At 43.8% G+C, this 26,170-nt stretch overlaps 1 long non-coding RNA gene across 1 annotated transcript; it reads right to left on the reverse strand.

Annotated features, from left to right (window-relative positions):
* Positions 1-3,757: 3,757 nt before the first annotated feature.
* On the reverse strand, positions 3,758-25,710 carry LOC128409882 (uncharacterized). The gene is made up of 3 exons (XR_008329333.1): positions 25,593-25,710; positions 5,065-5,206; positions 3,758-3,858 (listed from the first exon to the last, which is right to left on the reverse strand). It is a non-coding gene; the product is annotated as an uncharacterized LOC128409882 (long non-coding RNA).
* Positions 25,711-26,170: the final 460 nt, after the last annotated feature.

The following is a 26,170-nucleotide window of genomic DNA, read 5'->3' on the forward strand; positions in this document are numbered from 1 at the left end:
TTGGTTGCACCTTGTCACCAGAAATGTCTGTGGCACAGAGTTGATTCTCTCAGCTCTCTCTGGTTTACCAGCTACAGCCATTCCTAGATGACAGCCTCCTCTTTGGATTCGGAACACAGGCAGTTGCTTTGTACTAAGCCAAAGCACTGGTCCCTCTAGCTCACTTCCCTCGACACAGACCAGGAGTGGCTTGCCAGGGTCTCAGGAGCAGCTCTGTCTTATTCATACCAGAGGCGGAGCTAGCTGCTCCGGCACCCAGAGCAGTGCACATGCTGTGCACCCAGGGTTGGGGCTAGCGGCCCGAGGCGAGTGCTGAGCATCCCAGGGGGGTGTTGAGAGCGGCCCAGGGGGGCGGGGTGGCAATGTGACCCCCCCCCTCAGGGATGACACCTGGGGCGGACCGCACCAACCGCACCCCCTTCCTCCTCCAGTGATTCATACCAGTACACACTAATGACTGAACCTGGGACATTCTTCATGCAAAGGCATGAAGCAGACTTCTGAGCTTAGTCCTTAATGCACAGTGCTGTAGGGCTGCCTTTGAGGTTGTCTCAGAAACCAGCTAATGCAGGAGTGGAATCCCCAGAACCATTTCCAACAACAGCAAAATGAATAGTGACAAAAATGAGAATGCAGAGGCTTTGCTTTTGCAACGATCATTAATCAGGAAAGCCCACAGTCCGATGCACCTACGCAGGAACAAGCCCCATTGAACCCCATGGGAACTTGTTGACATCTGTCCGTCTCAAGAGATAATAGAGTGGGCTTCTGGGGGTGAAGCCAAACCATGGTGTTAGCAGCATCAAAGTTACCTCCCCAGGGTGCAAGCCTAAGCAGTGTGTATGGAGGACCTGGACCCAGGTAAATGTAAAGGACCCCTGGACGGTTAAGTCCAGTCAAAAGTGACTATGGGGTTGTGGCGCTCATCTTGCTTTCAGGCCAAGGGAGCCAGCATTTGTCCACAGACAGCTTTCCAGGTCATGTGGCCAGAATGACTAAACCGCTACTGGAGCGATGGAACAACGTGATGGAAACCAGAGCGCACAGAAACGCCGTTTACCTTTCCACCACAGTGGTACCTATTTATCTACTTGCAATGCTGTGCTTTTGAACTGCTAGGTTGGCAGGAGCTGGGACAGAACACCTGTCGCAGGGATTTGAACCATCAACCTTCCAATCAGCAAGCCCAAGAGGCTCAGTGGTTTGACCACAGCTCCACCTACAACAATACACCCCTCTTGGCCTCACCAAGGTGGTCCAAAGCATACCAATACAATTGGCACCAGCCTGGCTGCAGGAGTAGCTGGAAGGAGGCAGACAAGGCGCCAACCTGCAATTTCTGCTCCTGTTTCTGTTTTCATTGAAATTTCCCAGCATCCTTAGCTGACCTGGCTGGCCCCTCCTCTAGGTTGGGGTCTGAGATGCTGCCTGGAGTGGTGCTTATGACACTCCCTTTGATTCTAGAATGGAATCCTAACCTGTTTGCGAGAGAATCAAGGTGCAGCCAACAACTTGCTTGACTTGGGGGCTGGGGGCAAAATAGAAATACGTTGCAGAGTCTGCAGTTGTTCCTTGTCCTTCTGCTTCTTCTGGATGCATAACGTTGGGGTGGGTAGCAGAGTCAGGAGTGAACCTGGATTAGCAAAATTGAGAGGAAACCAAATTACGGTAGTTTGTTTATCCTTCAACAAGTGCCATTACTAGCCATCCCCTTATTCAGTTGGAGGAGCAATAACACAGTGGAAACAAACAAGGAAGCTGCAAAAGCACTTTTCCCAACCATTGGTAATGCCAGCTGGGACTGATGCAAGTTGGCATCAAATTTTAATCAGTCCCCACTTGCTTCATTGGTTAATTAGCTCAATTAAGCCACCACCTTAATGATAAAGGTTTGTGATATGTGAGGTCAGTGTGTAGAGCCTGGGAGTTCTATTTATGCCTCCTTGAGTTCCATGGAAGAAACACCAGATATAAATGTAATTTTAAAATGAGCTTCGTCCTTATGATTTCCACCTTGGGACTGGTGCTATTTAACTTGCTAGATCTGGGGTGGTCAGTGAGGCAACCAAGCTGCAAAGGAGGCCAAATTATTTGGTCGAGACAAAATCCAAGCACTGTAAGGTGTGAAATCTAGACTTTTATACCCTTGGAAGTGGAATGTTCATTTGACCATCATATTATTCTTCTAAAAACTCCTCATTCACTTAATGCAACTGCAAAAATCCCTGAAAAACAGGGTATCACTCTTCCTTGGGGAGTGGGTTTGGGAGGGGAGGGAGAATCAATTTTTACGGCAGGAAATTTGCCCCTTAAGTTATCACTAAACCTGCTTATAATTAACACCTTCCATATCATTGGATCAGATAAGGAAGGGAGAGAATCTATTATGTTGATTCCACCGTCCATCTGGTAGTTTTTTCCCTGGAACAGGCTGAAGTTGAGCAGCAGTCATACATAACAGCCTCCGGTAAGTCAGCGCAGCACTCCTGTGGGGTTATCAAGCAGGCCAGCCCTCGAAGGCAGAGCAAAACCTTCCGCCAGGGAACTTCCTGCTAAAGTGCTTGCACCGCATCTCTAGGATTATCCCCACAACACCAACATATCATCTGGCTTTAAACTTCACGCCCCCTGGCAACATATACACTAAAAATTCTATTCCCTTCCATGTGCCTTCTTATCCTTTAGCTCTGTCTTCCAATTGTGCCTCCTAGCAGCCATTGGCTGAAGCTCACACCTCACCACCCAGCACCAAGCTGGATTAGCTGCAAGCCAATAGCTGGGGGTCAGGATTAAGAGGCCAGTGTGTGCTTTAATATAAGATGCCTATAATTAATGGCATTATTAATAGCTTGACTGAAAAATTCATTAAAAAATCCATTAAAAATAAATACCCTTTTACAAAAGGCATTGCCTTGGGTGAGAAAAACAGGGGGGGAAGATAAAGCAGAATTGATTGGTGGTTTTCAGTTCAGAGAAAGACAGACCATAGTTCAAGCTGATTAAAATTGAACATTTGAGATTAAGCACTCTTGCCAAAATATTCTCTGTAGTTACTTAATATGAAAATATTATAAGATGTCACATTTAAACATCTTTTATAGAGAGAGGACTTGACTGTGTGATACGAGTTGCATGTCACTGCTATATAAAGTTCTTCCCTAGCAGAGAATCAGTATAAAAATCTGAAGTTAACTGTATGATCCACTCCACCTCTCAACTGCACGCAGGGCTTTCAAATGCTTCCTCCAGTTTTTTAACCCCTAACAAAAAGCCTTGGGAAACGTTTGCACTGAAATTTGAGCAGCTGTGGGCCTTTTGGTCCCTCTGTTTAGGACACTTTTCATTCTCTTCACAATCTGGCAAGCTGGTCTCTGTGGTGCACTGCAGCAATGCTCATTTTAGGCACTTTTCATCTCCCCTCTCACCCCTCAAGCAAACTCCCCTTCCCCACCAGAATGTATATGCAAAAGGCTGGAAGGATCAAAGGAACCAAGCCACGCCTAGGCCACGTGCCAGCTTTGCATGGACTTTGACTTTTTGCTTAGAGGCCCAGATTCTAATGGCTCTCTCAGGGAATTTAAGGCTCGGAGCGGTAAGCCAAAGCCCTCATGCTACTAAAGGCTAGAGAAGCTCGCAGAAGGGAGTAGAAGAGCCCAGTAGGTCACATCAAACAGTCAAGAGATTCCCCAAGGCAATGGATTTGGTGCATTCATTTAAGTTGGCCATTAGTGTCTCCACACTGCAGGTTACCTCAGTTTTGAGTCTTGGTCAGTTTCTGTTCTCTTTGCTTCACACAGATCGGCTGCTGGGTGCTTTTGTTGTATGAGAATATCTTGCACGTTTGAGTGTTGGGCTGTTCTACAATAAGTGAAGTTTCCAGCTTTGGATTAAGGCACATTTCTGTTAGCAGTGCTTTTTTTCTTTTTTTTAAAAAAAGGTGCCGGTACTTACCATTAAGTTGTTATAGTAATTGCCACACTTTTAACATTGGGGGGGGGGAGGTGCTGGTGCTGTATACCATTGAGTACCCCCAGAAAAAACACTGTCCATTAGTCTTCAGAATAAAAAAAAATTCCTTCCAGTAGCACCTTAGAGACCAACTAAGTTTGTTAGGTTAGGGTTAACAAACTCAGTTGGTCTCTACACGAAATTAAAAGATGCCTGCTTCTTGGGAGAAAAACAATGACAAACCTAGACAGCATCTTAAAATGTAGAGACATCACCTTGCCAACAAAGGTCTGTATAGTTAAAGCTATGGTTTTCCCAGTAGTGATGTATGGAAGTGAGACAGTACAGTATAAATCCACCACTAAGGCACTATTATTGCATCAATGACATGTTGCAAACCCTCCTGCTTGTCTGGGTGGAGGCTGGAGTGTTGGTGGCAGGCAGGGGTGAATCTGTGCGGAAATTTGCCTACTGTACAAAAGTACAATTTGCATTCATTGCTCTGCCAACTTTTTCCTCTGGCTACCACCCCGCTAGACAGCACCCCCTAGACAGTGTCTTAAGAAGCAGAGACATCACCTTGCCAACAAAGGTCCGTATAGTTAAAGCCATGGTTTTCCCAGTAGTGATGTATGGAAGTAAGAGCTGGACCATAAAGAAGGCTGATCACCGAATAATTGATGCTTTTGAATTATGGTGCTGGAGGAGACTCTTAAGAGTCCCATGGACTGCAAGAAGATCAAACCTATCCATTCTGAAGGAAATCAGGCCTGAGTGCTCACTGGAAGGACAGATCGTGAAGCTGAGACTCCAATACTTTGGCCACCTCATGAGAAGAGAAGACTCCCTGGAAAAGACCCCGATGTTGGGAAAGATGGAGGGCACAAGGAGAAGGGGACGACAGAGGGCGAGATGGTTGGACAGTGTTCTCAAAGCTACAAACATGAGTCTGATCAAACTGTGGGAGGCGGTGGAAGACAGGAGTGCCTGGCATACTCTGGTCCAGGGGGTCACGAAGAGTCGGACACGACTAAACAACTAAACAACAACAACAACAAAGGTGCTACTGGAAGGATTTTTTTTATTTTCTTTTGACTACGGCAGACCAACACCTACCTGTAACTAGAACATTAGTCTTCAATTAGGGATGTTAGAGTAATCCATTGAAAATGGACTTTCAAGTGGATTTTCTTCCATCCACCTCTTGGACCTCCATCTGGCATAGGCTCTTCCTATGAACGCTCTTCATCTTAGTTTTCTACCATATAAGATAAATAAATACACATACGATGCAAAAATTGCTTTGCAATTCACATTATCTACATATTCCTGAATGCATAATTGTTGCTGTCTCAACAGGGGTCTCATTCATTTTCTTTATTTCTGAAATGCTGTTTGTCTGCATATATGTTGCTAGAGACAGCCTACAGTCCAGGAATCAGCATGTTTTTACATGAGTAGAATGTGTGCTTTTATTTAAAATGCATCTCTGGGTTATTTGTGGGGCATAGGAATTTGTTCATTATTTTTTTCCAAAATATAGTCCAGCCCCCCACAAGGTCTGAGGGACAGTGGACAGGCCCCCTGCTGAAAAAGTTTGCTGACCCCTGGCCTACAGGCAGTAAGGCTAGAATCCTAACCATATCAACTTAGAAGTAAGTTCCCTTGAATTCAGTGGGTCTTATTCCCATGTAAATAGGATTATGATTGCAGCCTTCATCCACTTCCTTCTGTACAAATCATCATCATCATCATCATTACCACCGATGGAATTTAGCATTCTTCATTGTTCTTTCAACCTGGAAAGATGTGATCTCTTTGGTTGCCTACTGGCTTCATCAGAGCTGCATAGTGAAACTCTTTTGCTGCCAAACATAAAACAACAGTTTAAAGCAGCCAAACATAAAATAATGTCTACTGCAAACATTTAAAACATAGGTTAACTGGAGCATTATGTTTCAGCAAATGCACACACAAATGACCATTTTCTGTATAAAATACACATTTATGGAATGATACGTTGCATTACAAAAATGACTTGTATAAGTGGCCTTAGAATGTCTGTAAAACATTTAATATGTCTTTAGGAATCCATACAACCCAGAACTCAAAGAGGAAAATATCAGCAGGGTCCCAAATTGTCCTTCCCTGAGACTTGAGCAAGGGCAATAAGACAAGACGACAAGTTTATATCAAATTGTAAAATCAAGATAGCAAGGCTGCAGCCCTATCTGCAGGACAAACTGGATTGAGTTCAATGGGACTTATGTCTATGGTTAGGATTGCAGTAACAGATGGCTTTGTTTTATGTGTGGTTTCCTGTGTGTTTTATTGTTTTAAAGAAGATGGAAAGTATAAAAAAATACAAAAATTTACAAAAATACAAACCAACAGGTAAGTCACACATTCAGAAGTAGCAAAAGTACAACCTCTTTTTAAACCCTACTCCAGGCAACCCATATATGAACACTCAGCAGCATAAAAAAGCTAAGAAAATATCAGTCTGCAAATAAACAATACAATTTTACAGAAAAGACCAAGACTAAAGCGAGACAAAATAAGAAAAGGAAGCTGCCAACATTCATTTACAGGTAAGCATAGTGAGGGAGATAGTTTCAGGCAAAGAGAAATACAGGCCAAATGAGGAGGAGCTATGAAAAGGATAAATTAAGCATTCCAACAGTTTGGGTTCAGGTTGAGCTTTGGGTTGGGGTTGGGGTTGGGGTTGGGGTTAGGGTCAGGGTCAGAGTTAGAGTTAGAGTTAGAGTTAGGGTTAGGGTTAGAGTTAGAGTTAGAGTTAGAGTTAGAGTTAGAGTTAGGGTTAGGGTTAGGGTTGAGGTTAGGGTTAGGGTTAGGGTTAGGGTTAGGGTTAGGGTTAGGGTTAGGGTTAGAGTTAAGGTTAGGGTTAGGGTTAGGGTTAAGGTTAAGGTTAAGGTTAAGGTTAAGGTTAAGGTTAGGGTTAGGGTTAGGGTTAGGGTTAAGGTTAAGGTTAAGGTTAAGATTAAGATTAAGATTAGGGTTAGGGATAAGGTTAGGGAATAGGGTTAGGGTTGGGGTTAGGGTTGAGGTTTGTGTTAGAGTTGGGGTTGGGTTTGGGGTTAGGGTTGAGGTTAGGGTTGGGGTTGGGGATAAGGTTAGGGTTGGGATTAGGGTTGAGGTTTGTGTTAGAGTTGGGGTTGGGTTTGGGGTTAGGGTTGAGGTTAGGGTTAGGGTTAGGGTTAGGGTTAGGGTTAAGGTTAGGGTTAGGGTTAGGGTTAAGGTTAAGGTTAAGGTTAGGGTTAGGGTTAGGGATAAGGTTAGGGAATAGGGTTAGGGTTGAGGTTAGGGTTAGGGTTAGAGTTAGGGTTAAGGTTAAGGTTAAGGTTAGGGTTAGGGATAAGGTTAGGGAATAGGGTTGGGGTTAGGGTTGAGGTTTGTGTTAGAGTTGGGTTTGGGTTTGGGTTTGGGGTTAGGGTTGAGGTTAGGGTTAGGGTTAGGGTTAGGGTTAGGGTTAGGGATAAGGTTAGGGAATAGGGTTAGGGTTGGGGTTAGGGTTGAGGTTTGTTTTAGAGTTGGGGTTGGGATTGGGTTTGGGGTTAGGGTTGAGTTTAGGGTTAAAGTTAGGGTTATGGTTGGGGTTAGGGTTAGGGTTAAGTTTATGGATAAGGTTAAGGTTAAGGTTGAACTTAGGGTTAGTTTTTGGTTAGGGTTAGGGTGAAGATTAGGGTTAGGGTGAAGATTAGGGTTAGGGTGAAGATTAGGGTTAGGGTTGAGGTTTGTTTTAGAGTTGGGGTTGGGATTGGGATTGGGTTTGGGGTTTGGGGTTAGGGTTGAGTTTAGGTTTAAGGTTAGGGTTGGGGTAAGGGTTAGGGTTAGGGTTAAGTTTAAGGATAAGGTTAAGATTAAGGTTAAGGTTGAGCTTAGGGTTAGTTTTGGGTTAGGGTTAGGGTGAAGGTTAGGGTTAGGGTTTAGGTTAGGGTTAGGGTTAGAGTTAGGGTTGAAGTTAGGGGTTGGGTTTAGGCTAGGGTTAGGGTTAGGGTTAGAGATAAGGTTAAGGTTAGGGTTGAGGTTAGGGTTGAGGTTAGGGTTTAGGTTTCGGTTAGGGTGAGGGTTAGGTTTACCGTTGTTTAGGGTTAAGGTTAGTGTAGAGGTTCAAGGTTATGTCTATGGTTAGGGTTGAGGTTAGGGTTAGGGTTGAGGTTAGGGTTAGCGTTAGTGTTAGGGTTTAAGTTAGGGTTAGGGTTAGGCTTCTGTTTATTGTTGAGGTTAGGGGTTTGTTAAGGGTTAAGGTCAGGGTTGAGGTTGAGGTTAGGGTTAGGGTTAGGGTTAGGGTTAGGGTTAGGGTTAGGGTTGAGGTTGGGGTTGGGGTTGGGGTTGGGGTTGGGGTTAGGGTCAGGGTTAGGGTTAGGGTTAGGGTTGAGGTTAGGGTTTTGTTGAGGGTTAGGGTTAGGGTTAGGGTTAGTGTAGAGGTTGAAGGTTATGGCTATGGCTATGGTTAGGTTTAGGGTTAGTGTTAGGATTAGGGTTGGGGTTGGGGTTAGGGTTAGGGTTAGGTTTGGGTTTGGGTTTGGATTTGAGTTTCGATTTGGGTTTTGGTTTGGATTAGTTTCAGGGGTAGGGGTTGGGGTAGAGTTAGGGGTAGGGGTAGGAGTAGGGGTTAGGGTTAGGGTTAGGGTTAAGGTTAAGGTTAAGGTTAAGGTTAAGGTTAAGGTTAAGGTTGGGGTTAGGGTTAGGGTTAATGTTAGGGTTTAAGTTAGGGTTAGGGTTAAAGTTAGGGTTAAAGTTAGGGTTAAAGTTAGGGTTAGGGTTAGGGTTAGGGTTAAGGTTAGGGTTTAAGTTAGGGTTAGGGTTAAAGTTAGGGTTAGGGTTAGGGTTGAGGTTAGGGTTTTGTTTAGGGTTCGGGTTAGGTTTAGGGTTAGGGTTAAGGTTATTGTTGAGGTTAGGGTTGGGGTTAGGGTCAGGGTTAGGGTTGAGGTTAGGGCTTTGTTTAGGGTCAGGGTTAGGGTTAGCGTTAGGGTAAGGGTAAGGTTAGGGTTAGGGTTAGGGTTAGGGTTAGGGTTAGGGTTAGGGTCAGGGTTAGGGTTGAGGTTAGGGCTTTGTTTAGGGTCAGGGTTAGGGTTAGGGTAAGGTTATGGTTATGGTTAGGGTTGGGTTTAGGATTAGGTTTAGGGTTGAGGTTAGGGTTTTGTTTAGGGTTAAGGTTAGTGTAGAGGTTGAAAGTTATGGCTATGGTTAGGTTTTGGGTTAGTGTTAGGATTAGGTTTAGGGTTCGGGTTACGCTTGCTGTTACGTTTACTGTTACGGTTAGCGTTTTAGCATTAGTGATAGCGATAGCTTTTGGTTTGGGTTTGAGTTTGGGTTTGAGTTTGAGTATGGGTTAGGGGTAGGGGTAGGGGTAGAGGTAACCATAACCCTAACCTCAACCCTAACCCTGAAACTCAACCCTAACCCTAACTCTAACCTCAACCCTAACGGCAACCCTAACCGCAACCCCAAACCAAACCAAACCCCTACCTTTATCCCAACCCCTAAAGCTAACCAAAACCAAAACCCCAAACCAAATGTAATCCTAACCCTACCCCTACCCCTAACCTCAACTCTGAACCCAACCTCAACCCCAACCCTGTACGTAACCATAACCGTAACCCTAACCTCAACCCTAATCCTAACCCTACCCCCTACCACCAAACCCCTAACCACAACCCTATCCTCATCCCTATCCCTAACCCTATCCTCAACCCTAACCCTTTCCCTAATCCAACCTAAACCACAACCCTAAACCTAACCTTACCCTAACCCAAACCCTATCCTCAACCCTAACCATATCCTCTACTACCTATGCTAATCCTATCCTCTACTTTAACCCTAACCCTAACCAAACACTAACCATAAATCAACACTAACGCTAAACCTAATCTCAACACTAACCACAACCCAATGCTCAACCATTACCCTAACCCTAACCCTAACCACAACCCTAACCCAACAATAACTTTGTCCTGACCCTAACCCTAACCCTAACTGAACGCAAAAGCGAACCCGAACCCGAACCCTATACGTAACCCTAAAACTAACCTCAAACCTAACCCTAACCGTAATCTCAACCTCAAACCGACCCCTATCCCTTCCCCTACCCCAACCTCAACCCTAACCCTAACCTCAACTGTAAACCTAATCTCGACCCTAACCCTAACCTCAACCTCAAACCTACCCCAAACCTCAACCCTACCCCTACCCCTACCCCTAAACCTAACCTCAATCCTAACCCTATACGTAACCCTAACCCTAACCTCAACCCTAACCCCAACACTAACCTCAACCGTAACCCTAACCCTAACGTCGACCCTAACTGTAACCTCAACCTCAAACCTGCCCCTACCCCTACCTCTAAATTCAACCCAAACCCTAACTCTAACCCTAACCCTTTCCCCAACCCTAACCTCAAACCTAACCCTAACCGTAATCTCAACCTCAAACCGACCCCTACCCCTTCCCCTACCCCAACCTCAACCCTAACCCTAACCTCAACTGTAAACCTAATCTCGACCCTAACCCTAACCCTAACCTCAACCTCAAACCTACCCCTACCCCAAACCTCAACCCTACCCCTAACCCTAACCCTAAACCTAACCTCAATCCTAACCCTATACGTAACCCTAACCCTAACCTCAACCCTAACCGTAACCTCAACCTCAAACCTACCCCCACCCCTAACCCCAACCCTAACCTCAACCGTAACCCTAACCCTAACGTCAACCCTAACCGTAACCTCAACCTCAAACCTGCCCCTACCCCTACCTCTAAATTCAACCCAAACCCTAACCCTAACTCTAACCCTAACCCTTTCCTCAACCCTAACCCCAATCCTAACCCTAACCCTAAGCTTAATCCTACCCCTACTCCTAACCCTAATTCTAACCCAACCATAACAATATACCTAATCCTAACACTATCATCAACCCTAACCATAACCCGATCCTCAACCATATCCCTAACCCAAACCATAACGCTACCCCTAAACTCAACCCTAAACCTAACCTCAAACCTAACCCTAACCCTATACGTAACTGTCAGCGCTGCCCAAGGTCCCAGCTCACACAAGACCAACGCTGCCTCTTCCTCAAGTAAAAAAGTCTTTATTGAAGTTCAGTTTCATTTCCAGACGCGCAGCGCGCAACGCTACGTCTATGCCTTAGACCGTAGAAGTCCCATCTGAATCTCCTCCCCCCTGACACCAGCTTAAGACTCTAGCCTTACTCCACCTCTTCCTCTGTTCCTTCTTTCTCTGGGTCCTCCTGCTAGTCGGAGTCTCAGCCCTCCTAGATTCCTCTGACGCTGAGTCCCCTGACTCTTCTCCCCCCCTCCTTTGGGCTTTAGGACCTGGCTCCCAATCCGGGTTTTCTGCTGTCCCACGCTCCTCCACATTTGAACTTGGCGCGCGTGCGCAGCCTCCCATTTTCCTTCTGACCGTTACACTTGTGTCACTGCTCCCTCTTTCGGGGAGGCTAGCTGGACCTGGCCTTCCCTCCGTTTCCCCACTTCCCGATGGGGGCGTGGTTACCCCTGACTCATCTTCTCTCCCCGCTGGAGGAGAAGCTGGTCCTGACTCATGTGACTCTTCCCCCCCACTGTGCTCTGGTGGGGGAACTGGTCCTGATCCTCCGGTACTCCCTTGGGAGTCCCCTCTGGTCCCTTGTTTATGGAGCGTCCCCCCTGGGACCCCCCTCGCCCTTACCATAGGCGCCCCCTCCTGGGAATCTTCTGATTCGCTGGAGAAGCTCATGGAATCTCTCGGGTCACTGTCATATTCCCCTACGCTCCCCTCTGATTCCTCTCCTCCGCTCTCTATTTGCTCTCTCCCCTGCTCTTCTGCTCCTGAGCCTCTGACAGTAACCCTAACCCTAAGTCTAACCGTAACCTCAACCTCAAACCTGCCCCTACCCCAACCCCGAACCTCAACCCTACCCTAACCCTAAACCTAAACCTAACCTCAACCCTAACCCTATATGTAATCCTAACACTAACCTCAACCCTAACCGTAACCTCAATCTCAAACCTACCCCCAACCCTACCCCTAACCTTAACCATAGCCCTAACCTCAACCGTAACCGTAACCCTAACTTCGACGCTAACCCTAACCCTAACCTCAACCTCAAACCTGCCCCTACTCCTAACCTCAACCCTAACCCTAGCCCTAACCCTTTCCTCAACCCTAAGCCTAACCCTAACCTCAGCCTCAAACCTGACCCTACCCCTAATCCTACCCCTAACCCTAAACCTAACCTCAACCCTAACCCTATACATAACCCTAACACTAACCTCAACCCTAACCGTAACCTCAATCTCAAACCTACCCCCACCCCTACCCCTAACCTTAACCATAACCCTAACCCTAACCTCAACCGTAACCGTAACCCTAACCCTAATCCTAACCTCGACCCTAACCCTAACCTCAACCTCAAACCTGCCCCTACCCCTAACCTCAACCCTAACCCTAGCCCTAACCCTTTCCTCAACCCTAAGCCTAACCCTAACCCTAACCTTAACGCTAACCATAACCCTATCCTCAACCATATCCCTTACCCAAGCCATAATGCTCCCACTAACCTCAACTCTAAACCTAACCTCAAACCTAACCCTAACCCTATACGTAATCCTAACCCTAACCCTAACCCTAAGCTTAACCCTACACCTACTCGTACCCCTAATCCTAACACAACCCTAACAATAACCCTAACCGTAACCCTAACATCAACCCTAACCATAACCATATCCTCAGCCATATCCCTAACCCGAACCATAACGCTACCCGTAACCTCAACCCTAAAGCTAACTGCAAACCTAGCCCTAACCCTATATATAACCCTAACCCTAACCATACCCTCAATCCTAACCCTAAATGTAACCCTAACCTCAGCCTCAAACCTGACCTAACCGCAACCCTAACCCTATACGTAACTCTAACACTAACACTAACCTCAACCCTAACCGTAACCTCAACCTTACCCCTACCCCTAACCTCAAACGTAACCCTAACCCTTTCCTCAACCCTAACCCTAACCCTAACCTCAACCCTAACCGTAACCTAAACCTCAACCTAACCCAACACTAAGCCTAACCTCGACCTTAACCCTAACCGTAACCTCAACCTCAAACCTGCCCCTACCCCTACCCCTACCCCTAACCTCAATCCTAACCCAAACCCTAACCCTAAACCGAACCCAAACCCTAACCTCAACCTCAAACCTAACCGAAATCCATTCCTCAAACATAACCCTAACCATATCCTCAACTCTAACCCTAACCCTAATCTTAACCCTACCTCTTCCCCTTCCCCTACCCCTAATCCTATCCCAACCCTAACCCTAACCCTAACCCTAACCCTAACCTCAAACCTAACCCTAACCCTATTTATAACCCGAACCCTAACCTCAACCCTAACTATAACCCCAACCATAACCCTTACCTCAACCTCAAACCTACCCCTAACCATAACCATAACCCTAACCCCAACCCCAACCCTAACCAAAACCCTAACCTTAACCCTAACCCAACCTTTTCCCGACCCCTACCCTTACCCCAACCCCTAACCTTAACCCTAACCCCTACCCCTAACTTCAACCCTAACCGTAACCTAAACCTCAAACTCTAAACTACTCCTACCCCAACTCGTACCACTACCCCTAACCTCAACCCTATCCCTAACCATAACCCTTTCCTCAAACCTAACCCTAACCTCAATCCTAACCCTAACCCTAACCCTAACCCCAACCCCAACCCTAACCCTAACCCTAACCCTAACCCTAATCCCAACCCTAACCCTATACGTTAGGGGTAGGCTTTGCTTTGTGTTTGGGTTTGTGATTTGGTTAGTGTTAGGGGTAGGGGTAGAGTTAGGGTTACGGTTCGTTTATGGTAAGGGTTACAGTTGGGTTAGGGTTAGGGTTAGGGTTAGGGTTAGGGTTAGGGTTAGGGTTAGGGTTGAGGTTAGGGTTAGGGTTAGGGTTAGGGTTAGGGTTCAGCTTTGGGTTTGGGATGTGGGTGTAGTTAGGGTTAAGTTTAGGGTTAGGGTTAGGGCTTTGGCTAGCACTAGGGTTAGGGTTCAGCTTTGAGTTTGGGGTTAGGGTTAGGGTTGAAGTTATGATAAGGTTTAGGGTTGTTGTTAGGTTAGGTTAGGGTTAGCATTGAGCTTAGTGTTAGGGTTAGCGTTAGAGTTGAGCTTAGGCTTAGGGTGAGGGTTAGAGCTGAGCTTAGGGCTTGGGTTGAGGTCATGGTCATGGTCAAGGTTATGGGTAGGGTTAGGGTTAGGGTTAGGGCTAGGGCTAGGGTTAGGGTTAGGGTTGAGTTAGGGTTAGGCTTAGGGTAGGTTAGGGTTTGGGTTTGGGTTGATGTTAGGGTTACGGTTAGAGCGGAGCTTAGGGTTGGGGTTAGGTTAGGTTAGGTTTAGCGTTTGGGTCAGGGTTAGGGTTCAGCTTTCGGTTTGCGTTGAGGTTTGGGTTAAGTTTAGGGTTAGGGTTGAGCTTAGGGTTTGGGTTTGGGTCCAGGTTTGGGTTTGAGTTGAGGTTAGGGTTACGGTTAGAGCTGAGCTTAGGGTTGGGGTTAGGGTCGATGCTATCATCAGGGTTAGGGTTGGGGTTAAGTTTGGGTTTGGGTTTGGCTTGAGGTTGATGTCGAGGTTGAGTTTGAGTTTGAGGGTGAGGTTAGGGTTGGCGTTTAGTTTAGTTTAGGGTTAGTGTTAGGTTTAAGGTTAGGTTTAGGTTTATATCTGAGCTTAGCGTTAGGGTTGGGGTTAGTGTTAGGGTCATGGTCATGGTCATGGTCAGGGTCAGGGTCAGGGTTAGGGTTAGGGTTAGGGTTAGGGTTAGGGTTAGGGTTAGGTTAGAGCTCAGCTTAGGGTTGGGGTTAGGGTCAAGGCTATGATCGAGGTTACGGTTTGGGTTAGGGCTGAGGTTAGGGTTAGGGTTGGCATTGACATTAGCGTTAGGGTTATCATTAGACTTATGTTTAGGCTTAGGCTTAGGGTTGATTTTAGGGTTACGGTTAGGGTTGGGGTTAGGGTTGAGGTGAGATTTATTGTTGGGGTTAAGTTTGAAGTCAGTGTTATGGTTAGGCTTAGGCTTACAGTTGAGTTTAGGGATGCTGTTAGGGTTGGGGTTAGGGTTAGGGTTAGGGTTAGGGTTAGGGTTAGGGTTTGGTTTAGCATTGGGGTTAGTCTTAGTCTTAGGCTTGCGGTTAAGTTTAGGGTTAAGGTTGAGGTTAGGTTTAGGCTTAGGCTTAGGCTTGAGTTTAGTGTTATGGTTATGGTTGGGGTTTGGGTTAGGGTTAGGGTTAGGGTTAGGGTTAGGTTTTGGGCTAGATTTAGAGTTGGGGTTAAGTTTGAAGTCAGGGTTGTGGTTAGGGTAAGGGTTTTGGTTACAATTAGGGTTAGGGTTAGGTCAACTAAGGATGAAGGAAATTTGTCAAATTTTGATTTCTCTCGGTTTCTTATTTTCTCAATCTTAAATTTCTGCAGCAGTTTGTGATTTTTTTATTTCATCTCTCCATTTTGTATTAGATACATTGAAGCGGCAGAATAGAAAGTTACTCCTTCCCTTTTACCCCTCCCCCAATCCCTCTGTCTTTAGTGAAACAAATAAATAGAAAGGCAAAGTCCGCCAGCTATTTTTACAAAAATCTAATTGTTTAGATAATTTACTTTACTGGCTGGAAAACATAGGGACCAGACAAAACAGGAAGAGACAAATAAAGAGAATTTAAGAGAGAGATGCATTGAGAGAGGGGGAAGACAGGTTGTGAAGGACATCTATTGGCCAGGAGGTGTAACAACAGGGAATTGATATTGGAATTTTACTTGGAAAAGGGAGCTAGGGGGACACCCAGAGGAACTTCAGTAGAATAATATTATTCTTCATAAATAAATAAATAAATAAATAAAAGTATTTGGAATAGAACATATAAACTGTAAAGCATATAAACTGAATGTGTTTGCAGTCGACCTTGTGACAGCAATTGAAGAACCCTTGGTCAACGAATCAAGGATGCTGGACAAAATTCAGGAGCTTGGACAAATAGCCAGTTTTAAGCTTAATAAAACAAAAACAAAAATATTGGTGAAAAATATGACAGATCCATTTAAAGAATTGTTACAAGAGATGAGAGAAATATCGATAGAAAAGAAGGTTAAACATTTAGGAGTATGGTTAACAGCAAAAAGCTCAGTATCTTCAAAGATAACTATATACCTAGGTGGAGAGAAATAAAAAGAAACTTAGATGAATTTGTCTTTTTGGAGAAGAATATTGACTATAAAAATGAATGTGCTACCAAGAATATTATTTCTGTTTCAATCAATGCCCATGATCAGTGGGGCAGGGCACTTTAAAGAATGGCAAAGAAAAATATCTAAATTCATCTGGTGGGGGGAAATCCAAGGATAAAATATAAACTACTGATAGACTCTAAAGAAAGAGGTGGCTTCTCCCTGCCAGATTTGAAACTATATTATGAAGCGTCCAGCCTATGCTGGCTTTGGGACTGGATATCATTAAAAAAATACAGATATTTTAGATCTAGAAAGTCATGATAATAGGTTTGGGTGGCATGCATATTTATGGTATGAAAAAATGAAAGTACATAAGGGATCCTTGAACCACTTGATAAGAAAATATATTCATGAGGTATGGGAGAAATATAAAAAATCTCCCCATTAGAAGCAATATCTATTAAAAAATTAAGTATGAGAGGTGATTGAGGAATTTATAAAGAGCTGTTAACAGAAGTGGAAGATCAATTAAAATTGAAAAAGTTTGAAGACATTAGAGAGTTATTAACAGACTGGTTACAATACCATCAATTAAATGATGTCTTCAAACTGGACAAAAAGAAAAGATTTGGTACAGAGATGTCAAGGTTTGAAAAAGATCTGTTGGGAAATAATGTGAAATCACTTTCAAAAATGTATGATTTTCTTTTAGAATGGTTTACTAAAGATGAAGAAGTTAAATCAGTAATGATACACTGGGCAAGAGATTTTGGTTATAATATACAGTTTTCTTTCTGGGAAAAGTTATGGAAAGAGAATTTGAAGTTTACAGCCTGCTGTTCGTTGAAAGAAAATTATATGAAAATGATGTATTGTTGGTATCTGACACCTAGAAAAATGGTGAAAATGTATAGAACCAGTTCAAATGTGCGCTGGAAATGTAAAAGAAAAGAGGGTATGTTTTATCATACGTGATGGTCATGTGGGGTAGTAAAAGCTTTCTGGGAAATGATATATAATGAGTTAAAAAAATGTTTAAGATAACTTTTGTTAAAAAAACCAGAGGCTTTTTTGTTAGGCATTATAGGTGCGGAACCGGCAAAAGAAAATAAAAGTCTGTTTATAGATAGATAGATAGATAGATAGATTCTTTATTGTCATTACACACGTGCAACATTGCACAAGTGCAACGAAATTGGATGCCATCCCTTAAAAACAACAAAAGCAAAACAACAACAACAACCAACAAACCACATTCCAGCCACACCCACACCCATCAATCTCCCAGGTCACACTATCGAGTTACAGCATTCAAAAGGGCCACAGCTCTCGGGTAAAAACTGTTTTTCAGTCTATTTGTCCTTGACTTGATGTTTCTATATCTCCTGCCAGAAGGCAGTAGTGCAAACAGACTGTATCCCGGGTGAGATGAATCCTGCAGGATGTTGTTTGCTTTCCTAAGACAACGGGAACCGTACAATTCTTCCAAAGATGGGAGAGGTTGACCAATAATCCTTTGTGCTGTGGTTATGACCTTCTGGAGCACCTTCCTCTCCCTAGCTGTACAACTGGAGAACCAAGCACAAATACAGTATGTAAGAATGCTCTCTATGGAGCCTCGGTAGAAGGACACCAGCAGTCTCTCACTCAGATTGTTCTTCTTTAAAAGTCTGAGGAAATAAATTCTCTGCTGGGCCTTCTTCACCAGAGCAGTGGTATTTGCGCTCCAAGTCATGCCCTGATCGATAGTTACTCCCAAAAACCTGAATTCCGCCACCCTCTCCACCCGTTCCCCATTGATATGCAAGGGCTGAATGTCCGCCTTTTTTTTCCTGTAATCCACCACTAATTCCTTGGTCTTAGCCGTATTAAGAGCCAGATTGTTCTCTCCACACCAAACACAGAGCCGCTCCACCTCGTCCCGATAGGCGGACTCATCCCCTCCTGAAATGAGCCCTACCACCGTAGTGTCATCAGCAAACTTGATGATTTTGTTGCTGGAATAGGTGGCTATACAGTCATACGTATAGAGAGCATAGAGCAGGGGACTCAACACACAACCCTGTGGTGAGCCGGTGTTAAGGCTAAGGGCTGTGGACATATGTGACCCTACTCTAACCCTCTGAGAACGTTCTGACAAAAAATCCAAAACCCAGAGACAGGTGGAGTTGGAGAGTCCAATCGCCTCTAGCTTGGACACCAGTCTATGGGGGAGGATAGTGTTAAAAGCTGAGCTAAAGTCCACAAACAGCAGCCTCACATAACTCCCCGGCTGCTCCAGATGGGACAGAGCAGCATGGAGAGTGGTGGTGATAGCGTCCTCTGTGGATCTATTTGCCCTGTATGCAAACTGGTAGTTGTCAAAAGTTGATGGAAGACAGGAAATAATATGACGGCGCATCAGTTTCTCAAAACACTTCATGATGATTGGAGTCAGTGCAACTGGTCTGTAGTCGTTCAAACTACTGATTGTGGATTTTTTAGGCAGAGGGACAATAGTTGACGACTTCAGGCAGGGTGGGACAATAGACTGGTGTAAGGACTTGTTGAAGATCTTAGTAAAGACCCTCGCCAGCTGATCCGCACAGCCCTTCAACACCTTTCCAGTGATGCCATCAGGTCCAGCCGCCTTCCTCGGATTCACCATCCTCAATACCTTTCTCACCTCATGCTCCTCTACCGTGAATGAGGGGCCCCTATGGGCTGGTGGCTGTAATACCGGCGTCTCAGGTGGCTCCTTCTCGAAGCGAGCAAAGAAGAGGTTAAGCTCCTCCGCCAGCAAAGGGTCACCGTCGACAGCACCAAGGTTAGGTTTGTAGTTGGTAATGTGCTGAATCCCCTGCCACATCTGTCTTGTGTTGTTGCTCAAGGGAGAGCACTAAGCCGCAGCGTCTATGCGCGCCGCCATCTTATCTATGCAATGGCAGCAGCAAGGATGCTTCTTGCCCAGAGATGGAAAGAAGAAGGTCAGAGAAGAGTGGTAGACCAAGTTGATGGAATATGCAGAAACGCCGAGACTGACTGGAAAGATCAGAAATCAGGAAGACCAAGTATTCTTAAAAGACTAGAATAGCTTTTTAACATATGTGAGAGATCTCTGTAAACAGTTCAAACCATTGGCAGGAATACTATGACACTTATAATGGAACATTTTGGATTTTGGATACAATGATTATATAACAGATAGATTACAGTAAAAGATGCAGGAATAAAATTTAGAATTAGAACCCATGGAAGGGAGGAAGGAGGTTGCAAGGTTCAAAAGAACCACGTTCTTTTTTTTATGTGTGAAAATGATATCTTTATGGTGTATAACTTTCATGTAAAATTAATTAAAAAACACACTTAACTTTATATAAAAACACACTTAACTTTTACCCTGCACTTTCTAGGCAAAGAACCACACTTTAAAGTGCCACATCCAATTTTCTTTTTCTTTTGCCTTGGTGCTCCCCTCCCCACAAAAACCCTGCTCTTTAACATTGACTCAGAGCAAACAGCAATTCAGGCTTTCCGAAGATTGCTGTTTGCTCTGGTTCAGCTATAAAGAGCTGGGTTCTGCAGGGAAAACACAGTGCTTTAAAGTGTGGACCTGGGCCTAGAAACTTGGCACAAAAGCCACCGGGATGAAATTTACGGCATGTAATGCTTTAAGAGAAAATATTATGAAAATGATATATAGGTGGTACATAACCCCAGTCAAGCTTGCAAAGATTTACCATTCGCCTGATAACAAATGTTGGAAATGTAAAGAAAAGGAAGGTACTTTTTTTCACCTTTGGTGGACGTGCCCGAAGATTAAGGCATTCTGGGAAATGATCTATAATGAACTTAAAAAGGTATTTAAATATACTTTCCCCAAGAAACCAGAGGCCTTTCTCTTGGGTATTGTCGGCCAGGGGGTGTTAAAGACAGATATAACTTTCTTTATGTATGCTACAACAGCAGCTAGAATACTCATTGCGAAGTACTGGAAGACGCAAGATTTACCCACACTGGAAGAATGGCAGATGAAGGTGATAGACTACATGGGCTTGGCAGAAATGACGAGCAGAATCCGAAACCAGGGAAGAGAAGCAGCGCAAGAAGAATGGAAAAAGTTCAAGGACTATTTAAAGAAATATTACAAAATTAATGAAAGTTAGAATGATGTTGGACTGGAAAGTAAATGGTTACTATCAGTAATGGTTAAGACAAGGAGAATAAGGAAGATTAGTTTAAATTTTAATTAAAATAAGGGAAGATTTGCTGAGTAATTGATAAGAACTTGGAATACAGAAAAGGGAGGCATGAGGAAGTCGGGGAAGAAAGGTATAAGAAACTAAGATATGAAATGGTACATGTTTTTTGTTCTGCTTTTGTTTTTTGTTTGTTTATGTATTTGTTATATGTTTGTGTTGTTATAAAAATCTGTAATAAAAAATCATTATAAAAAAAAAAAAAGAAACTTGGCACAAAAGGAGGTGTGGAGGAGCCGTCAGGCGGAGCCTCACCCCGGGGCCAGAGCTGTGTTTTGCCCACAGCACAGCAGGGCCATCAATTGCCTCTTTTGCTTTCTCCTGCCTGCATTTGCTGCTAAATTAGATCAAACGTCAATTTGCAGAAAGCCCAATTGGTGTTTGTTCCATGGGTTTTCCTGGGGAAGTGGAAAGATGAAACAAAAATTTCTCACTTTTTTATTGAGTTTTTGGGGGAAAATTATACATATAAAACAAAACGATTTCCAACATTAAAATAGAGTTCTTTCAAACCCTTAGACCTTCCTTCCTTCCATGGGTTCCATCTTTAAGATTAAATTTACTGCATCTTTCAACCTTATCTATCTATTATATAACCATAATTACCATTAAAAAATTCCACATTACAAGTTTCTTTACATCCCTGCCAAAAGATTTTAACTGTGTACAGTGGTCTTTTAAAGAAATTACAAATTTACTCTAGTCATTTTAGAACTTGTTTTGTACATTTTAGCATTTTTACTCGCTGTTAGATACCAACGATACATCATTTCCATATAATTTTCTTTCATGGATCATTTCTTTCAAGTGGTTTTTGCCTACTGCGTAGCAGTAAATTTTATTTCCTCTTCCCATAACTTTTCCTAAGATGAAAGTTGGATATTATATCCAAAGTCTCTAGCCCAATGTATCATCACTGCCTTAACTTCTTCATCTTTTCTATGCCATTCTAAAAGTAATTTATACATTTTTGATAGAGCGTGTTCTCCTTCATAGAGAGCACGTGTTGCGGGGTGGGATCGTATAGATGGCCATGGCAGTGATTGGGCTGTTTTGGGTTGCTGGGGAAATTTTGATGTTGCCAATTTGTGGGATGGACCAAGGTTTTATATACTGAGCACGCAGCATTGAGCATTCTCTTTTGCTTCGTGCACCGGATCACCCGCTCACTCTCCCTAATTTAGGGCTTTTGCGTTTGACCTTGCTATGCCTGTCATGGGGTTGTCTGCTTTGGGGGCAGGGGGCTGGTAGGAATTTTGTCCACTTGGCTGATTGGCTGGTGCCATGTGGTTTTTGCCTACTGCATAGCAAATCGTCACAACTTGCAAGGTTGTGGTTAGACATTGGTTAAAAAATTGGTTGGTGGAGGGGTAAGGATTGGCTGTGCCTGCCCCCCAATGCTGTTGCTGCAAGGGAATTCCATTAAAGGAGTCCAGGGGCTCGCCATCCGAATCCCTTGCGTGGGGCAAGCCCCTGGGAGCATTTGGGGAGAGGTGAGGGTCCGGTGCCCAGCTCCATTTTCTCCCCAAAATGTTTTCCCCTACTGGCTTTCGCAGGGTTGTGGAAGTCAGTTCTGTCCCTGGGCGGGGACAGATAGTCCTAACCGATGCCTAAGCAACCACTCACATTTATGTATTTTAATAAAGTTGTGGCCAAAATTATGCCAAAAACCTTAAACAGGAATTCTGTGTGAATTGTGATTTATTTTTGGGGGGTGGCTTGGGCGACCTCGACATGCAACACTTTCGAAATAAAAACTTCTCAGTCCTGTGCCTAGAAATCAAATGGAAATGTAGATGAGCCCCCAAAATGCTACACAAATTATTATTAATACTGCTATTACCAAATAAGCTTTTAGGAAGACCCCCCCACTCCTGCTACTTACATAAGAGCTAAGACAAAACAGGCTTCCAAAAGAGTATGAAAATGTAGGCGTATTATCTTAGTTGTTTCCCATAGTGCCTATGCAGTAGATGCTGTTCCTGCCAGATTATAGCATGGAGGATTCAGTTTTCATCATTGTTCCCCTGAAAATAAATAGGATGACTCATGTGTAACTGGCTGGGTTGTGTATTGGATGTCCAATCTGGGGGTATCAATGAACTCTCTCATACTCCTTCCCAGGAGGGCAGAAATATTGCTCCTTGGCTCAAAATTCCTTCTTGGCTCTTTGCGCTGCCAGCTGTTAGGTTGAATGGCAATCAAACTCTTTGTGCCTTGGAATTAAAAGGATCCTGGAGGCTATGTTAGATCCCACCCTATCTCTCGAGGAAGAGCGATTCTGTGTTCAGATCATCTCTATGTCGCCTAAGGAGTATTGCTAAATTGTTTCCGTGGCTGCGGCAGGGACAGGCAATGCCTGCCTTCTTAAACTATGCATAATGCCATGCAGCGTGTCACAGTGGCCAAATCTTTCTGAGCATGCAATGGGCAACTGGTATCAAAAGTGCCAATCCTTGAATGCAAATCATCCACAGGCTGCCACCACTACTGCACATATATTTTTATGGCATGGTTTATTATAAAAAATATATAGTATGAATTAGGGCTGTCAACCAATTTAAGAATTTGTCATTAATGCGTAATCTACCCTTTAACTATTTAATCAATCAATTAGGTTTATAGGCATATCTGTATGACCAAATATCTGAAAATGGTTGCCTTGGTGAAGAAAGGAAGGGCAAGATGATCCGCAATTTCACAAACAAAAGTTAGAAGAAAACTTTTGCCCATAGAATATTAGAAGGAAAGTTCACATATTTTTATTTTGTGGGCCAGATTCGACTCACCTGCTGCGCTAGTGGAAGCCAATGTAAGGACTCCCACAATGCAATGGGGGTTCTCCTTTCCTCCCCCAAATTCACCCTGAAAGGTGAGGGGAACCCCCAGAACAGTGGTGAGAGGGGATATTATTCCGTCTGACAAACAAAAAATGTTTGTGCTGATGGAACAATTGCATTAGCACAACATTAAGTTCCACCCTATAGGATTATACTGACATACTCTTGTATTGTACCACTGCTAAAGGAGCCTCACAAAGCAAACGAGTGTCCTGAACTTACAAGGCCCTGCTAATTACCAAAGTTACCAAAAGGGAAAGGCCATAGTAAGATGGAAGCAGGACTTAGGTTATGTAACTGAATATAAAGAGTGGGAAAAACTGTGGACAAAAAAATATATAAATTTTACAGCATGTTATTTAATAAGAGAAAACTGTCTGAAAATGCACCATAGGTGGTATTTAACACCAGAGAAATTGGCTAAAATGAACAAATCACTTAGTAATAAGTGTTGGAGATGCACAAAGCAGATTGGAACCTTCTACCATATGTGGTGGACATGTCCAGAGATCAGAAAGTTCTGGGACATGATCCATGAAGAAATAAAAAAGTTACTAAGAACTTCACATAGCAAAAGACCAGAAACATATCTTTTGGGAATATTGAATAGTGATATTCCTTGAGAAAATACTAAATTCTTTCTGTATGCGACATCAACAGCGAGAATCCTGGTGGCTAAGTCCTGGAAGGGTAACCAGGTACCGACCAAAGAGGAATGGTTATGTAAATTATGTGAGTATTTGGAACTGGCCAAATTGACAGATATGATAAGACTAAAGCCAATGAATACAGTCAAGAAGGAATGGAAGTGCTTGAATGATTATTTAGAAAGACAAGGTTCTAATGTAAAAAATTGGCTGTGTCTAGAATGACCTCGTGAATAGAAAAGGAGAAACATACATACATATCTATATATTAAGATGAAAATAATACTGAAATATAGATAAAATATGAAATGTGAAAAGAAGTGTTGTGAGAGTGATGGAAGTCTATTATTACTAATATTTTGTAAAATAGTGTTTATTGTATTGAAATATTATACTTTTCTTTATTCTTTTACTGTCTACTTTTCTTTGCATTTTTTTCTTTTTCTTCTTTCTTTTCTCTCTCTTTATATTATTCTTTATGTATGGTTTGGTATTGATGTATTTACTTTGTAATAAAAAAAATTATTAAAAAAATAAAAATAAATAAAAATAAAATTACCAATATCCACTAAGCAAGAACAGTCCTTGTTGCAGAAGATTGTTTTATTACAATTCCCCATTTTAATTTGTTGCTCATGTTATTTCTCCTAATTCTTTCTGGCTTAGCATATGGTGCTTAGCAGAGATGGGCTCGCACATCCTGCGTGGCCTCAAATAAATGGGTTGCAGCTCAGTAGAAAACTGAAAGCAGCCCAATTTACTGCAGCCACCCTTCCTTGCCAGCCCCTCCTTTCCCCAAGGATACAGAGGGCTCTTATTATTTTTGCTGGAGATTGTGAAGGCTTCCAAATGGACCAAAGCTTTGCAGTCAGACAGAAGTTCCAGGGGGGCCACTTTCCTGTTGCAGAGATATGTCATTTGCCACTGGAAGTGCCTGTAATTCCTGGCAGCAGGGAATATAGCATATGCGCTGCCAGGGTGCAAAGATGCGCCCAGCACCCCCAAATTTAGTTTAGCCACTTCCAAATTAACTACTTTTATTGAGCTTTCTGGGGGAGGTTGTTGAGCCTTTTTTTAGAGGGGAAATTGCTCACCTGTGACAACGAAATACTGCTTTTGTTTCCTGACTCATCAATCAGGTATATTTGATACTATGGAGTAAGAGAGTGACAGAGGAAGCGGGTAGGGACTTTTGCGCCATTGCTTTTCACTGCCGCCAATCGAGAGGGACTGGTATACAGTAGGTATACATTTGGCGCCCCCTAGAATTTGGCACCCAGGTGCCCCACACCCCTTGCACCCCCGGGTACAGACGGCCCTGAGCATCCACAAACCCCAGCTGACCCCAAATGACAGCTCCGCAAGCTTAAAGGAGGATTTGCAATACTTGAATTGGGGCTATTTGAGAGAGGGAAGTTCACCTAGTGGGCGGCCAAAGGGACTGAGGTAGCCTTTCAACTCCACATATTGATTTCAGCCAGATTCCTTTGAGCAGAATCCAAAGTACCGTATTTTTCGCTCTATAACACGCACCCGACCATAACACGCACGTAGTTTTTAGAGGAGGAAAATCCGTAGGCATGCCACCCGTAGGCATTCCCTCCATAACACGCACAGACATTTCCCCTTACTTTTTAGGAGGAAAAAAGTGAGTGTTATGGTGCAAAAAATACGGTACCTTCTTCCACTGAGTTTTTAACTCAGGATTTGCTGACGCCAGTGTTTTCCCCTTGCCCTCCAGCTCCATAAACTGCTTTCTAAGCCGAATGCATCTTTCCTAAATTCAAAAAGGATATAGAGATTCTTTCTGCAGTTCTTGCCTGTGAAGACAAGATACATACAAGGTAATAATTCCATATTTTTTCAACCTACATTATCCACTCTGGTGGAGTGAGGTGGTGGTGCTACAGTGGATTAAAGATGTCTCTTTTAAAGAAACGATGGGTGGCTGTGTGCTCCACTGATGCCGAGGGCTAGAGCACAGCCTACATGGAAGTAAAACAACAGCAAACAACAACAGCAGCAACATAGAAGCAGGGACTATCTCTGTAATAGAGCAGGGAATCCTGAGACTCAGGCCAAACTGAACATTATGGTAATTGTATGGATGCAGTTAACAAACTTGTTTTTCCCCCCAGAAACTGTAAATAGCAGCTGGAGGGATTGAGCAGCCCTGGGACCACAGGGGATAGGGAGGGACAGTTTAATACTCTCCACCACACCACACCCCAGCTGAAGTTCCAGCAATACAATGCA

The sequence above is a fragment of the Podarcis raffonei genome, chromosome 3, assembly GCF_027172205.1.
Source record: "Podarcis raffonei isolate rPodRaf1 chromosome 3, rPodRaf1.pri, whole genome shotgun sequence".
Lineage (NCBI taxonomy): Eukaryota > Metazoa > Chordata > Lepidosauria > Squamata > Lacertidae > Podarcis > Podarcis raffonei.